The sequence below is a fragment of the Mustela putorius genome, unplaced genomic scaffold (assembly GCF_011764305.1).
Source record: "Mustela putorius furo isolate JIRA1106 unplaced genomic scaffold, ASM1176430v1.1 tig00003834_pilon_pilon_pilon, whole genome shotgun sequence".
Lineage (NCBI taxonomy): Eukaryota > Metazoa > Chordata > Mammalia > Carnivora > Mustelidae > Mustela > Mustela putorius.
In genome coordinates this window covers 80,645,486-80,658,420 of record NW_025421987.1, presented here as the reverse complement: position 1 = coordinate 80,658,420, position 12,935 = coordinate 80,645,486, and the positions used below count along the sequence as shown (strand labels likewise).

Here is a 12,935-nt window from a genome sequence, read left to right as displayed (position 1 = left end):
GAGGTCATCTGAGGTGACAGAGATTCACACCTTTAATCTCATGTCTATTTTGAAACAAAAGCTCAGTAGCGGGATGTGACTGCAATATTTAAATGATTACTTTCGTCATGATTTTACTTTTGGCTGAGTGTATATAGTTGAATTCAAGTAAATTAAGTGTGATGAGACTCCACTGTACTGATTAGATGTGTAACTTTAGTTTCCTACTGTGTGTAGTGGAGAGACTACGTATGTATGGAAGAGCTAATGTGAGGACTAAGGGAGATAACATTATTATGGACTTTGTGAACAAAATCTGTAATAGTACTCTTTCCCACATTCATGATATTAAAGTTTGGGTTTGAAGTAATTCCAAGTATACACTAATGTGTACATTTAGAAAATCAAGGAAATGTTCTCACATAGGTTGTCAGCTGTAGGTCTCCATGATACCATTTTAAAATAAGTAGTTAATTCTTAACTCCAATGTGTAGGTTAATCATAACCACATAGTATGGCAATAAACTCTTGGTCAGTACTAGGGCAGTCCACTGTCATGTTTTGTTTAAATTTTTTTTCATTGTGCACACACCCCTTAAAAGAGATGAAATTCTATAGAGTTCTACATGTATAAAACAAGTTTGGAAGTATGCTTAATGATTCTTTAAAAGTAACAATGAAATTTTGAATAACTGTGCCAGAATTACAGATCCTTTCTAAAGCAATTTCCATATAAAATAGTAATAATAATTGTATATAAAGTTTTTAAAAAGTACATGGATTTTACTGTTACTATCAATCTGGTATGAGAGATACAGGCAATGGGGTCATCAGCTTGAGAAGAGTAAGTTTTGGTGTGAGACCATCAAGAGCAGTTTAAATTGCTAAAAAGTAGGAGATGAGAAAACAAACACATATATTTATCAAAAACTTAAATATGAACTAATAGTCTGTCTCATTTATGTAAGGTACCGACAAGATGATGACTCAAAGATTTGTATCAGTGATGCTATGCAGGTAACTTAGTAATTAAAGGCAAAGAATTAAGAGACTGAACTCATAGAAAAAACAAAACAAAACACATGGCTGCTTTCCTTATCTTTACATAAACGATTTGCAAGTTTTACACAATTTCCAATGAGTGTAAACTGTGTATCAAAATTGCACATAAAATTAAATATTGTATTTAATAAAGACTTCATAACAAGTATAATGGGTGAGATACAAGCAGCTTTAAAACATGACATGTGAATTTTATAAAAGCCATGTAACATAGGGACTATGTGACAATATGACACAACTATGGTCATAGGACATGGAGGACAGGGAAAAGAAATGCCTAGTAGCTTGAAACAAGTACTGCTTCAATGGCAGAGTGCTTTTAAGATACTGCTGAAGATTTTGAGATTCCAGGAATTGATGGGGGAAAAAAAAAAATCAATCCATAATACAATTAGACTAGATGTGAAAAATGTACATTCATTTACTTGGTATATTCCGCCCTCAAAACCTCATTCCTATCAAGCTAAATCTCCATATGCTAACTTCACTTAGGCATGAAGGTATGAAACAGAATTCAGCTTCCTAGAGCTAGAATGAAATTTTAAGAGTTGTAACAGAACAAAAAGCAAGCAGTAATAAAGAAGCTTGTTAGGAGGCAACCTTATTGTTTATTCTCCAGAGATTGGATCCATATGTAAATCCTAAGAATGGACAAAATGCAATTCATTACATAATGTTAAAGCCCCCCACCCAAATTGGTGAATATGACATAGTTTGTACTTTCAAGGAGGCTACAAATATTTATTGAGTGCTTACTACATGCTAGGCACTGTTCTAAATGCTTTAACATATTAGTCACTTAATCCTCATTACAATATTATGATGTAGGTACTCTTATCATCCCTTTTTTTTTTTGCAAACAAGGAAATGTGTATTAACCCAAAGAATATTTAACCCAGACAGGTAATATAACCTGCCTTAAGCTACAAAACTACTAATCTCGGGCGTCTGGGTGGCTCAGTGGGTTAAAGCCTCTGCCTTCGGCTCAGGTCATGATCCCAGGGTCCTGGAATCGAGCCCCACATTGGGCTCTTTGCTTAGCAAGGAGCCTGCTTTCTCCTCTCTCTCTCTCTGCCTGCCTCTCTGCCTACTTGTGATCTCTGTCTGTCAAATAAATAAATAAAATCTTAAAAAAAACCAAAAAACAAAAAACAACAAAAACTACTAATCTCAATAGTCTGGCTCCAGAGTACATGTTCTCAACCATTATGACATAATATATTTCGGAGAAAGAAAAGAAAAATAAAGAAGCCAAGTACACTGACCATATTTTGTGAAGATTCTAAGACTGTCCTGACTTCAAATATTCTGTCCTACTGTCAGATTACTTACCTTCATTTTGACTGGGCAAATTATTTGCAAGAGAAATATACTAATTTATAAGCTTGATATTTATACTCAACAAAAAAGACCATAGCATGATATGGTTGCTGTGCTTCAGTAGTTGTACATTAGTAGATACATTTAGCTACTCATACATATACATGTATACAAATGGATATATACATATACATTTAGTTACATTAATAGTGCCTATGAACACAATATGGCTGTAAAAAATGTTGCCTTTTATTCCACAGAATTAGTCAAAATTATTCAAAGTGATTTTGAAGAAATCTGAATCCCATAATATCACTAAGTAACTTGAAGTTTCGTCATTTTTAGTGAAGAAAAACCAACCAGTCTCCACAATATAAAATTACTAATATTCCAAACTACTTTGAGTGTTACTACCATTGTAATTATCAAGTACAGAAGCTGCTTTCAAAAAGTCATATTCAACTTTTACAGCTGCTATATAGTTAGAGAAAAAGAATACAGATATCTCTTTCATAAATATATTAAGATGCTACCCACTGGAGTCTCAAATGCAAATAATAGCCATCAGATTTTAAGGAAATCTTCATAAGGAAAATAACTTTAAAATGATGTTATTATTAATATTTATAATTGAAAAAATGATAGTACAAAAGAGTTTTTCCTTTCCCTTTTTCATCTATGGTTTGATTTCAGATTGGACTTTAACAGTCCTAATTTCAATCATTTTTTCCACAATTTTTCCCACTAATGATGCTTTATATTTGATGATGTGCTCTATACATCTATATTCACAGAATAGTAGCTTACTTAGCAAAAAACTTCAAGATTTTTATTTTTGCACTTGCCAAGAAGCTAAACTTCTAAAGAAAACTCCCTCTCTCTCTCTCTCTCTCACACACACACACACACATACACATACTCAGACACATTTCACTCACTTTTAAGCTAGAGGCAATTGTTTCAAAATGTAATAGTTCTTTCAGGCCCAGACCTGCAATGAGTCCATCAGAAAAGTACTTGGAAAAGTATCTCTCAAAGAAAAATAAGCCACAGAAATGTGTTTAGCTTGCTGAAAAATGAGTACATAGTCATAATAACTCTAAATAGGGGTACCTGGGTAGCTTAGTTGGTTAAGTGTCTGCCTTCAGCTCAGGTCATGATCTTGGGGCCCTGGGATCGCCCCACATCTGGCTCCCTGCTCAGCGGAGAGTCTGCTTTTTCCTCTCCCTCCATCCCATCCCACTTATGCTCTAACAAATAAATAAAATATTTTTTTAAAAAAACCTAAATAGTATCTCATAACTTGAACAGTTAGCTGGTTAAAAAATATTCAAGCCCTATAGGTGAGTAATTTGAATAGCTATAGAAACAACAAATTAGTAGCATAAACACCAATGTTTTCCAATCAAGAACAATGATTTTTGTCATCTTTCCTTGTATTTGTCTGCATAAAAATGATATATTTAAAAAAAAAAAAAAAAGGCTTACTCTGCTTCTGGAGTTACATTCCTAAAATTAGAACACATTTTCTGAAAACCATCTAGTGGGATGGGTCACCAAAGGAAATTCTGGAACATAGTTTCCTAGAAGTCTTTAACAAGTAAGGATGGTGACCAGTGGCTATTAAGGGTACTGTGACAGGTTTGCTGGCCTTCATAACCCTGGCAACTGGTGTGCAAATGGATGACCTATTCTCAATGCCTGTCAGTTATTCAACTACTCTCAGTGCCAGTAACCAAAATGGCCACGCCTGAAGTAGTTTGATTCTCCAAAGTCACTGATGGTTTCAGAAAGAAAAACAAAAACAAAAACAAAAAACCCTTTCCAGTCCATTCTTTTCTGATGGCAGTTTGTTTATGCAACAGAATTTCACACAAGGGCCTTCAAATACATGCAAATTTATAAACAGGCAGACAGAAAGATTTTAATTTCTGAAAATATAACAAACTGACATAGACTATCTTCCCTTTTTAGGGAGTGGCTTACTTTTCCCCACAATAAAAAAAACTTTATTTTTATTTTATTTTTAAAAGATTTTATTTTTAAAGATATTATTTATTTACTTGACAGAGATCACAAGTAGGCAGAGAGGCAGGCAGAGAGAGGACGGAGCAGGGTCCTCGCTGAGCAGAGAGCCCGATGTGGGGCTCAATCCCAGGACCCTGGGATCATGACCTGAGCTGAAGGCAGAGGCTTTAATCCACTGAGCCACCCAGGCACCCCAAAGATTTTATTTTTTATTTATTTGAGAGTCAGCGAGAGTGACAGAGAGAGAGAGCGCGCGTGCACACAAGCTGAGAGAGAGAGACAGAGAGAGAGGCAGGCTTCCCTCTGAGCAGGGAGTCCAATGGAGGGCTCAATGCCTGGACTTTAGGAATCATGACGGAGCCCAAAGCAGATGCTTAATAGACTGAGCCACTCAGGTGGCCTCCAATATAGACTTTAAAATACTAGGAATCTCACAGAATTTTGGAATTGTAAAGAACATTAGAAATTGTGTAGGTAAAAGGAACAAGTATTAAAAGATGAAGATCTAAAACCAAACAATTAGTTAATAGTTCAATATGGAATCCAGATTTTAGATTCCTAATCTTATATTGTTTTCACCATAGCACACAGCCTCTCCTTAACCTATCAATCTTTGTTAAAAATACCTCCAAATAGCAACAAAAATATGCAACTAGTTAACAACTTACTGAAAAGTGTTTCTGATATACTTCAAGTCTATTCTAAATAAATCATCAACTAGACTGGCACAGAGAAATTATCTTACTTTTCAGATAGTTTAAAGTACATAGCTACAAATTGATAAAAGATAAAATTATTTTGATTCTCAATTATTGATCCTACTGCAAAAATATCAATGCATATTGGCCACTTACTTTTAGGCACTGTTAGGTGCTGAAGGTAAATGATCACACATGGTTTCTTCCTGTTCAAAAATTTATGCTTAAAGTTATCTTTGTATATTGCTTTAAATTTCTTTAGTACTTTGTAAGATACATCTCTCCACTAAGTCTTACTAACTCCTGAGTTAGTATTGAATTTAGCAAGAGAATTATGATCAGAGTATATGATTCTATCCTGTTGCAGCATTTGTTTTGTTTTGTTTTGTTTTCCAAATCACAACATTGACTTTTTTGGCTTCCACTACACAAATATTTAAAATCTCAAGTGTACCAGATAGGTAGGATCTGTAAGAATTCTTACTATTTTTTTAATCCCACCTCTATTGCAAATGGTAATGCTGGCTTTGATACAAAGACCCCATAACAATTGCAATTGTATGCTAAAAGTTACTAAAACTTAATTTCTAATAAATAACAATTTGATAAATTACCAAGGTAGCTACTAAAATAATACAGAAGAAATAAGTAATTGTTGGGCTAAATATGAAATATGTTATTCTTGTAGTAGATATAAACTTAGAATAATGATTAGTATGTATACATTCTTCCTTAATTTTATGTAATTTGGGATTACTTAAATTATCTCATTAATTATAAGAGTAATTTAGCAAGCAACATAATACAATTTCTATCCCATCAATGAAGAAAAAGATATAATCTGTTTCTGCTTCCCCATACACAAACACAAAGTAGCATTTTGGGACTGGAATTAATCCCTTAGCCCTCTATATCAGAGCTCTATAATCCACACTAAAAACAGCTCTACCTTAAGAAAATTAAACTTGAAAAAAGCTCTAAGCTATCACATTTCTTATAAACTTACAAATCCTTTATTGGCACATTTTAACTTTAAACTCCCCAAACTATGTATTTGGGAAGAGGGAGAAAGCACCTAAAAATTCCTTAACTAGGATCAATTAGTTCACAGAATAAAGTATTAAATGTGAATAAGATATACCTATAAAACATTATTGGTACATTTAAGATTCAATAACCCTTCCAATGATGGAAATCTCAAGCCTTCAAGTTGAATCCTCTAACTTCATTATGTGTTCCTTTGTATTTCTTTTTTATGCCCTAATATTTTAGCTTTTCCTCTCCAGTTTTTAGCGTGGTATTTTTCCCAAAATAACTGGCAATAAAAATCACTTTATTTTATTTTTTAAAAGATTTTATTTATTTCTTTGAGAAAGAGGGAAAGATAGAGAAAGAGTGAGCATGTGCAGGGAGGAGGGGCAAAGGGAGTGGGAGAAGCAGACTCCCTGTTGAGCAGGGAGCCCCATGTGGGACTCAATCCCAGAATCCTGGGATCATGACCTGAGCTGAAGGCAGATGCTTAACTGACTGAGCTACCCAGGCATCTTAAAATTCACTTTAAACATAAACTTAAGGGAAAACTCAGGCACACCAATTTGTATATGAGAATAAAATTGGTATCAAGAAACTTCAGCAAATAGGTATTATTACACCACATGTAAGGTTACTCTTTATTACTAAATAAAGGCTAAAATAACTATATATTTAAATAGAGAAAAATATCAATATCAATATGGAAAATATCAATAATTTTGGTCTGTTGATATCTGTAATTGCTAATCTGACATCAAGAGCAATTTTATCTTCTGGAGTTGGCCCTGACCAGAGGTATATTTTCTATATCTCCTAGAAATTACTAAATAATGGTCCCTGAATTTTAGCTTTAGTGAATAGAAATTTCACCAAATTTCTGGGTCTTCTTTTATAAATCACCCTTAGTTTTCATTTGTCCCCTTCTTTTGGAATGTTTAAGTCTGATTTCACTTAGTTTTGGAGATAGTTTAAGGTCACCAAACTCTCTCTTCCTTCATATTATTTATTAGAGATGTATTGATACCTTGTCATGGTTGAAAGTTCTAGGCACAATTACTTCCTAAGTAGACGGACTAACACCTGAGTGTTTGACAGTGCAATGTGGTTCCAAGAAAATGAAACTAAAAGCCACAGTGGTTTTGGTCCCTAGTCACACCTGTAATGCTAGCAGTTAGCAAAGTGGCAAACAGGATTACATAAACTATGTCTTTCTGTTACCTCAGATAAGTCCACTTGTGAGATCTAACACCTCCTAAGGGGAAAGGAAATGAACATTTGATACAATGTGAGACAGCGCAAAAACTCTCTTGGATCTATATTTCATTTAATTCAACAATAACAACTCCACTGAATAGTAATTACTACTATTATGCAGATTAGGAAATCTGTCCAAAGTAATCCTGCCAGTAACTGTAAGAGCCAGATACTGAACCAAGGAGCCTCAGATTCCAAAGCCAGTATTTTTAGTACTCATTGGCTTTTAAGGCGAGACCACTGAGTAGCATGTAGAGCAGTTGGTACAATCTCTCTGTATTGCAGAAGAATAAATAGAGACCCCAAAAGATTGAGACTTGCCTAAGGACCTAATGCTTGTGGTGAAGCTGGGATCTGAATTCAAGTCTCCTGATTTCCAGTGCAGTTCTGTGCATAATAATGATCCTCATTATTGCTTGTGTGTGTGTTTGGGGTTGAGTCATGCTTGGTATAATTTATATATAATTTATAATGCCTTGCCTGTGTCCAAATAAAATTATATGTGTGGCAAGTTCAGGGATATACATTCTTAGTGACCAAATATATTAAATGTATTTGGCAGGAATAAAAACTTAATTGATGTTTGTAAATTAATATATGTTGTAAAGAAATCTGTTGCCAATATCTTTATTTATACAGTTAATAAGTGCCTATTATGTACTGGCTACTGTGCTTGGCAATAAGAATGCAACTGTATATAAAATAGAAGGATTCCCTATCCTTCCTATGGAATTTATATCCTGGTGGAGGATACAGAGAAATAAATAGGCAATTATAATGCAGTGAATCAATGCTATGACAGTGGGAATACAAAATGCTACGGGAACAGGAAGCAAGAATACTTAACTCAGACTAGACTTTTCAAAGGAGGTGGTTATGAAAAACAAGTAGGAGTCAGCTAGTTAAGGAAGAGGTATGGAGTACGCAAATACTTCAGGAAGAGCATTTGCACAAGAGATCAGGGAAAGGCCAAGGAAGGTGTGGGAGAGAAAAGAACCTAGAGACAAGCAAGGACCAAATCATACAGGTCCTTGAAAGAAAGGACTTTACAATCTTGTCTATTACTACTACCTGGGGAACTTTAAAACAAACAAATCACAGATGTCTGGGCCCTATCTCAGATCAATTAAATTGGAATCTCTGGGAATGAGACCCTGGTACTGGTACTTTTAAAAAAGCTAACTAGATGATTCTAATGTGTAGCCAGGATTGAAAACTACGGTTTAAGCAATATAGGGAATCTAAAATATATATTTTTACTGGAAATAAAGAAAAAAGTGATCTTAAGTAATTGACTTCTCTAGGCCTTAGTTTGGCTATTAAAAAGCAGGATGAAACAGGTTAGAGGTAACTTGATATAGTAAAATGAGTCAGAAAACACTGGTTTTGTCAATGAGTCTGTCACCTGACACCTGTATGACCTTAGATTAAAATGTCATTTCTCAGGCAGTAATACTACCTGCCTACAGGACTGCTGTAACTCAAGACAACACTTAAGAAAACAGCTTGATAACTCTGCTAATAAAATATAAACCACAATATTCCATGATTTATGCTGCTAAAATTGCACAATTTTAAGGATCATAAATATTTTTACCAAAGATGAGATCTTTTATAAGGCTTAAGGAACACATTTCACTTTAAGAATCACAGCTACCTTGGAATTCAAGATATTAAAAGAATAAAACAGAGAACTGATCTTTTTAATGCTACTCTAGTTACTAAAGAGATCAATTGGGATTAAATTAGCTCTTTTCAAATAAACAGATCAACAGAGCAAATACCCTTTAATGGTAACAACAAATGTTAAAACTCTTTGTTCAGTAAAGGGCTCTAATCAGGAAAGCTACACACAAGGTAAACTGTTTTAGGAAAAAGTTATTATGATCTATGTTCTTATACAAGTATTTTATTTATAAATTTAGTTTAGTTTTTTTTTGTTTTTTGTTTTTTGTTTTTAAGGGAATACTTATTTGGGATGGAGAGGATCTTATCCTGACAGGAAGGAAGTTCTGCCTCCAGGAGGACTGTTCCATACACAGAGCCAGGCAAAGTCACTGTTCTTTTAGTCTCCCTTTTACATATATCCAGCCCCATGAGAATATACACATTCCTGCAGTAATCTTTCAGTTCAAGTACAGTACTGTATCCAGTGACATCTTTCATGTTATATCCAATTTACTTAAAATTTAAAAACTTTATATAAAACACGTTCTGCATTTACATGTGGTTCATTTTTAATTCTTCAACTAAAACTGACAGAAATGCCTTTCAAACTTTATTCTCACAGTCAATTGAATATTGTTAATATTCATTTACTTTCTCGGTATTTCCTCCATGAAGTTATTACTATTAAGATGTGCTATCATTTCTTTCAACCACCTAGTTTGTGAAGAAAAGCACTCTATTTTACAGAGATGAAAAAATGCACAAGAAACTTTTGAAAAAAGTTATGGATGTCATTTTATTTAATTTTATCCCAAAACATGAGACAAGAAAACTTAAAAATCAAAACAAGCACCAACACACACACACACACACACACACACCCTACTGGGCCCTCCTCAGATAATTTTGGTTGATGACACTGCAGAACAGTTAATCTGATAATTAAAATTTTCCATAACATGTGATGTTTATCTAGAGATCTATGTTGTCAACCAGAATTCAACACTTCAGTTAAAAAATCTTAAAACTTGAATACACAGACATACTAACAAATTCTTACACTGCAGTTGCTTCAAGGGCCTCTTAATAAAGACATAAAATATTGACTTATCCAATTTAAATTAGCAACATGGTATCTTAAGGTTTTTTCAGGTCTCTTCTCAACATCACACAATCCAGCATAAAAGCAAATTTGTAAGCAAATACCCCCAAGAATCTATTATCTAAGGAAGAGAGCCTGCGACCAATACTGCCTGCAGTGGTTCAAATGTGGCCACTGAAATCATGCGACTTGAGTTACCAGCAGTTTATCTACCCAAGTTTTCGAGGGGTTCTCCGGGGCCTCACAAAATAGATTCAAAACATATCGCAAACCTGTGTGCCGAATGTGCACAAAGGCGCCGGAATGAGGAAGCTTTTTCTAAAATGAAATCACAACTCTAATTCATTAAAGAATATACGAGCTGTTTTCCTCAAAGCCCCCCTCTTGTTGCGCTCTCTCACCCGTCGTAGAACTCTGTAAACAGTCCCTCATCTAAGAAATAGCTTTCGATTCCTGATTCCTAAGTCTGGGGACTAGCCACCATCACCACTATTCCTTTAGCATCCTAAAATAAACCCCTCAAGCCGCGGTCAAAACACAGGCTGAACGTCTGGTGTTTACATAGTCCAATGCTGGGCGTACCCTACCTTTCTGAACCACTTAGGAGCTATGAAACGGGCAACACATAATAGACTTAGTAAAGACCGAAATCACGAGACAATGTCTAGGGTCTATGAATGAAAGATCCAATACGTTTGACTGTCTCGGTTAAAAGGAAAACAAAACAAAACAAAACAAAAACAACCACCACCTAGAGAGGAAGGGTTGGAGGGGAACCGCGGGGTCGGGGGAGCGGTTTTCCTTCCCTGCCCCAGCCGGGCGATTTAAACTCAGCGTGAGACAAACGCAGGGTCGTCCGGCTGGCAGGGCCGGAGTCCTGGGGCATGACAGCCCTTATGGGACTGCCCGCGGCTCCATCAGGATCCCTCACGCCGCGGTGGTCGCGGCAGCCCGGTCCCCCGCGGGCCCGGCGGGCGTGCAAGGGTGCGGGGCAGCGAGCTACTGCCACCGGGGCGGCGGCCCTGGGTGCACTTCCTCAGATTCCAGCCACCCCATCTCCAAAAATGAGAGAGGAAGGAAACCAGGAGCGAGGAGGCGGCCAGGGGGAAAGGAGAGTACACGGCTAGCCCTCGCCTCTGCATCTGGGTGAGGCCAGCGGCAGGCGGGGAAGAGGGAGCGGCGATCGTAGCCGAAGTCTGCAGCGGGCCGACCCTGAGAGACGACCCGGGGGGAGCCCCCGCCCAAGACCACGGGCGCGCCGGAGAGGCCCCCACACCCACCCCATTCCCAGCCCGGCCGCGCCCGCTCCCGGCCAGTCCGCGCTCTACTCACGCTCGGGTCTCCTCCAGGCTCCGCGGCTCTAACCGCATCGGGTCCCAGCCCCGCGGGCGGCGGCGGCGGCGGCGGCGGCGGCGCCGAGGGAGAGGAGAGCGGGCGGCACGGCCCCCGCCTCCCGGCCCCTCTCCCCCGCCGCTCCGGAGCTGCCCGGCCGGGCCCGAGCCCTGCCTCGCCGGCGGCCCCAGCCCCAGCGGCCGCGGCAGCAGCAGCCCAAGACCTCAGCGGCCGCAGCGGCGGCACCGGAACTGCCGCTTTCTCCTTCTAGCTCCCTCTTCTCTCCAGCCCCCACCACACGCCCCCGCCCCCGTCTCCTTTCTCTGTCACCCTGTTTTTTTTCCTTTTGTTTCCAGAATAAACTTTATTGGTCTCTTTTTCCGCTCACATCGTGTAAACAAACAACGAACTCTTCCCCACCCCCTCGACTCCCCCCCTCCTCGGGCAGAGGAGGGTAAGAACTGAGGAGGGGCTGAGCCTACAATACCCCGGAAGTAGAAGTGCAGAGGAGGGGAAGTGAAATTGCTGAGCCCGGGAGGGGGAAGTGGGCAAATCGGGTAACAGTGTGGCAGTGCGCTTGCGCCTTGTTTTTCCGCCCGAAGTTCGTGTGGTGGAGGGGTGCCTCTCTGGAGCGGGTGTGTTTATGCTCCGTCTCTTGCAGCAGTGAGGATGTTGTGTCATCCTAGGACGGCATATGTGTTGTGTATCTGTTTCCACGGGCACTAGGCAGGCTAGGGTAGACATACAGGAGTATTGGGATCGAGTAAGTTCTTGCACTTATACGCCCACAGAGGAAATGAGATTTCCTCTTGTTTGGGGGCGAGAGAAGGGGCCTTGGTGGTTCACCGCCGTTGTCAGTGGCGAGCCCGAAATGGTTACGGATACTAGAAAGAAGGCACTTTAGGAAGCGCTGGTGCGCGTCATTCTGCCAATGTAAAGTTAAGTTATAGCCCAAATCGGAAGAGTAATACACTGCCACCCCCCTCTGCAATCCTGACTCACTCCGGGGAGACCTTTTGCAATATGTTTAAATTCAGATTTGAGTCAGCTTGTAGGATTCAGTTCTGACTTGAGAAGACCTTTTTTCGCGTAGTGCCCACGGAAACTTCAGAAAAGCTCTCTTAGCTATAGATTAGATTCAAGCTTTCTGCCGTTTGCTACAGAATCCCACTCCCCCCACCCCTTTCCTTAAGAAGGATCTGTTGCCTTTTGAGATCGTGGTTCTTATAAAGGTCCAGTGTTCTTCGCGTTTCTCCCCCTGGTGGTCTTTCATTGTATTGAAAAGGCTCGGAACGTGATTGAAGTCTGCAATACAAGCCCTCAAACATTTGTTCTTTCTTGAATTTTTAGGTCTTGGAAGTGACCCACCCTAGAGAGGTTATAGTCCCATTTGTCATCCAAGGGCAAAAACCTGACCAATAACCAATTTTTGCTCTAACATCACACGTCCGTACGCAATC

At 38.5% G+C, this 12,935-nt stretch overlaps 1 protein-coding gene across 1 annotated transcript in view; it reads right to left on the bottom strand.

Moving 5' to 3' along the window:
* Positions 1-11,940, bottom strand: part of PIK3CA (phosphatidylinositol-4,5-bisphosphate 3-kinase catalytic subunit alpha) — an 82,584-nt gene extending 70,644 nt beyond the window's left edge. The window contains exon 1 of the mRNA XM_004756625.3: positions 11,476-11,940. The gene's annotated coding sequence lies outside the window, so the exon portion shown is untranslated. The remainder of the gene's footprint in view (positions 1-11,475) is intronic.
* Between the last annotated feature and the right edge of the window lie 995 nt (positions 11,941-12,935).